Source organism: Otolemur garnettii, unplaced genomic scaffold (assembly GCF_000181295.1).
Source record: "Otolemur garnettii isolate 467f Iridium unplaced genomic scaffold, OtoGar3 scaffold00011, whole genome shotgun sequence".
NCBI classification, from domain to species: Eukaryota; Metazoa; Chordata; class Mammalia; order Primates; family Galagidae; genus Otolemur; species Otolemur garnettii.
In genome coordinates this window covers 8,506,662-8,510,761 of record NW_003852406.1, presented here as the reverse complement: position 1 = coordinate 8,510,761, position 4,100 = coordinate 8,506,662, and the positions used below count along the sequence as shown (strand labels likewise).

The following is a 4,100-nucleotide window of genomic DNA, read 5'->3' as shown; positions in this document are numbered from 1 at the left end:
GATATAATGAAGTGGGTTAAAGTTAAAAAGATGCAAAAGACATAATTATACAAAAATTATACAAAAACTGACGTAGCTATAATTCAGACAAAGTAAACTTCAGAACACGGGAATTGCTGTGGTTAAAGAGAGCCTTTATAGAGTGATAGTCAGTCATGACAGTTCTAACTGTATAATGCATTTAACAACAAAGCTTCAAAATGTCCAAAGCAACAAATGATAGAACTGGAGAAAAGGAGAAATAAGCACACGTATTATTATACCTGGAGAATTCAACACTCTTCTCTCTTTCAATAATTGGCAAAACAAGTAGACAAAAAAATTGAGTAAAGATATAAAAGATCCTGAATTAACACTATCAAATCAGTTTTATCTAATTGACATCCGTCCTGTCCACCCAACAACAGCAGAATAAACAGTCTTTTCAAGTACACATGGAATATTAATTGAGTAATCTGGGCCAAAACCCAAACATTAATAATTTCAAATGGTCTCTGACTATAATGGCGTTAAAGTAGGAATCAGTGACAAAAAGGTATCTGGGAAATCTTCAAATATTTGGAAACTAGATACTGCCAAAAAAGCCATGGGTCAAATAAAAATTCTTGAGGATTAGCTGGCTGTTGTGGTGAGCACCTTTAGTCCGAGCTGCATGGGAGGCTGAAGCAAGAGAATCGCTTAAGCCCAAGAATTTGAGGTTGCTGTGAGCTGTGACACCACGGCACTCTATCAAGGGTGACATAGTGAGACTTTGTTTCCAAAAAAAAAAATTCTTGAGGGAAATTAGAAAATATTTTAACAGAATGAAATAAAAATACATCACAATGTATAGGTTGCAGCCAATACAGTGCTTATAGGGAAGTATATAGGATTAAATGCTTATGTTAGAAAAGAAGGAATATCTTGAATTATTAAGCTTCCACCTTAATAAACTAGAAAGTAGTGTCATTGCAGAACCTACAAACATTTCAGTGTACATTGAGGAATATCATGAATAACTTTATTCTCAAAAACTCAATAACTTAGATGAAATGGACCAGTTTTTTACATGACAAATTCTACAAAACTCACTTAAGTAATAGCTTACCTGGCTCGGTGCCTGTGGCTCAGGTGGCTAAGGCGCCAGCCACACATACACCTAAGGTGGCAGGTTGGAATCCAGCCTAGGCCTGCCAAAACAACAATGATGGCTGCACCCAAAAAATAGCTGGGTGTTGTGGTGGGCGCCTGTGGTCCCAGCTACTTGGGAGGCTGAGGCAGGAGACTCGCTTAAGCCCGGGAGTTGGAGGTTGCTGTGAGCTGTGATGCCATGGCACTCTCCCCAGGGGGACAGCTTGAGGCTCTGTCTCAAAAAAAAGAAAAAAAAAAAAGAAATAGATTACCTGAATAGTTTTATATTTCTTGAGAAATTGAATTTGAAGTTTAAAACCTTTCAACAAAGAAAACTTCAGGCCAAGGTAGTTCTATTAAATACTGTCATGTGTTTAAGGAATAAATCATTCCAATTCTACACAATGTCTTATTGAAAATAGAAGAGTAGGGAACATATCCCATTTCAGTTATAAGGCCAGTATTGCTCTGATATGAAAGCCAGACAAGAGGCTTTATAAGAAAATAAAATTACATTGGCCCTGAATCAAGGCCAGCAGTTTGCTGAAGCTGTTGGTTTCAGGCAGGAGCCTAAAGAATTATCTTTCAGTGGTCTCTTGGCCATTTCAGAACTTTGGCAATGTAATGGTCAATTCATTAGAAACAATATGAGTCATTGGCGACAGAAATAGGCTAGTATTTATTTGTAGTCTTAATACTGTGGTTCCAAAATATCCATAAAGTATTATGTTTATCTCAAGAGGATATTTAAGTTATTTGTTAGAATTATAATGCTGTTAATCTTAATTACAACCCCCTGAAATTACTGTGGGGGGTATTTTATTTCACCCAAAATAAAAAGATCATCTATAGTTAAATATATATATATATATATAGCAAAGAAGTATGCTGCTAACTGTCTTTTTACCCCAGAGACAGAGTCTCAACATTTTATAAAAGAAAAATGTGTAATTTATCATAAAAATAAAGTTAAATTGTGATGGATGTGTTACTTAGTTCAATGTAAGCATTTCACATTGTATATCAAATCAGTACCCTGAACCCCATAAATGCATCAATGTACAAAGTTATGATTTAATAAATAATTTTTTGGGGGGACAGAGTCTCACTTTATCGCCCTTGGTAGAATGCTGTGGCATCACACAGCTCACAGCAACTTCCAACTCCTGGGTTTAGGCAATTCTTTTGCTTCAACCTCCCAAGTAGCTGGAACTACAGGCGTCCACCACTATGCCTGGCTATTTTTTTGTTGCAGTTTGTCCGGGGCTGGGTTTGAACCCGTCACCGTTGATATATGGGACCAGCACCCTACCCACTGAGTCACAGGCACCACCCGATTTAATAAAAAATAGTTAAATATTTGCTATAAATAACCAAAACAAATAAACTTACAGATTATTAACCTTTATGACTTATAGCCTCTTTGTGCTAAGTTCACTGTTATTGGGACCCTTCAGTTCTGAAAGGGCCTGTAATTTGTTCTCACAGGGATAGATACCCCTTCTGGGTGTGTGTTTGTCTTTCCTGTCTGTATAACCTCAGCCAGTACAGCTATCTGGGGGCTTGCCATGTACAGAATGCATAATCTATAAGGTTGCACATCCATGCCTCAATCTGTCTTTCCGGGACCCAATTCATAGAGAAGGAGATGAAAGAGTGAGCTAATGACCATGGAATCCATTGGTCTCATCACCTACCGCATCATCTAGATGTGGCCTCATACAGCACTGGGATAGCCTACTGAAGTCATACCTGAAGTACTAATTTGGAGGCAGTATTCTATAAAGATGGCATGCCATTCTGTGGGATACAGTTTATTCATTTAATCAGAGGCCTCAATATGAGACTATGTTCCCAAGTACACATGGGTCCAGGGATGAAGGAGTGGGAATAGGAGTAGCCTCACTTATGATGTGTCAGTGACCGACTGGAGGACTTCCTGCTTCCCATTCACACCCTCTGCGCTCTGCAGGGTTAAAGGACTGAGGCCTTGAAGACAGCACAATCTTTCTAGGGGACACAGCAAGTGTCTCATGGAACTGCTGTCTACAGTGGCTGCCAGACCACTCTGGACTCCTTGTATCCAGGAACTAGCAGTCAATTGTGACCATCTCTTGGTTGAGTTTGCTTGTTTAGTCATTCTCCAGTGTCTATTTGGTTTTTACAGGACTAGACTAGAGATTAAATGAACGTGTTACAGGAATCACCCTTGCGTTCTTTAGGTCTTTAGTGGTGGCACTAATCTCTGACATTCCCACTAGGATGCAATATTTTTGTTTTTTAAACAGCTTTATTGAGATATAATTCCTATAACATATAATTCACCCACTTAATGTATGCAAGTCAATGGTTTTTAATATATTTACACAGTTGGTGCAACTCTCACCAAAATCAATTTTAGAACATTTCTATCACTCCATAAAGAGACCCCATGCTCACTAGCTGTCACTTCCCATTTTCCCCAATTTTCCCCTGATGCTTACCCCTCTCCCCAGGCAACTGCCGGGCTGCTTTCGGTCTCTATGGATTTGCCTCTTCTGCGTATTTCATATAAGTGATATCATAAAAGCCTAATGTTTTCAAGGTTCAGCCATCTTGTCGCATGTATGAATACAGGTCGAGTATTCTTTATCCAAAACACATGGGACCCACATATTTCAGATTTTGGAGTTTTTCAAGATTTTGAAATATTTGCATTACATATACAGGTTAAAAGCCAAATCCAAAAATTCAAAATCCAAAATGCTCCAATGAATGTTTCCTTTGAGTGCCTTGTCAGTGCTCAAAACGTTTTGGATTTTGGAGCATTTTGGATTTTTGGATTTGGGATACTCCATTTGTACTTTATTTCTTTTTGTTGCTAAATAATATTCCATTATGTGGAATGCCACATTTTATTTACCAACATGCTTCAGTTGATGGGCATCTGGGTCATTTCTACTTTTTGACTACCATGAACAATGATGCTGTGAACATTCATGTACAAGTTT

General features: G+C 38.2%; 1 non-coding gene across 1 annotated transcript; it reads left to right on the top strand.

Moving 5' to 3' along the window:
• The first annotated feature begins 1,625 nt into the window (after positions 1 to 1,625).
• On the top strand, positions 1,626 to 1,762 carry LOC111723444. The gene has a single exon (XR_002771975.1). It is a non-coding gene; the product is annotated as a small nucleolar RNA SNORA2/SNORA34 family (small nucleolar RNA).
• Positions 1,763 to 4,100: the final 2,338 nt, after the last annotated feature.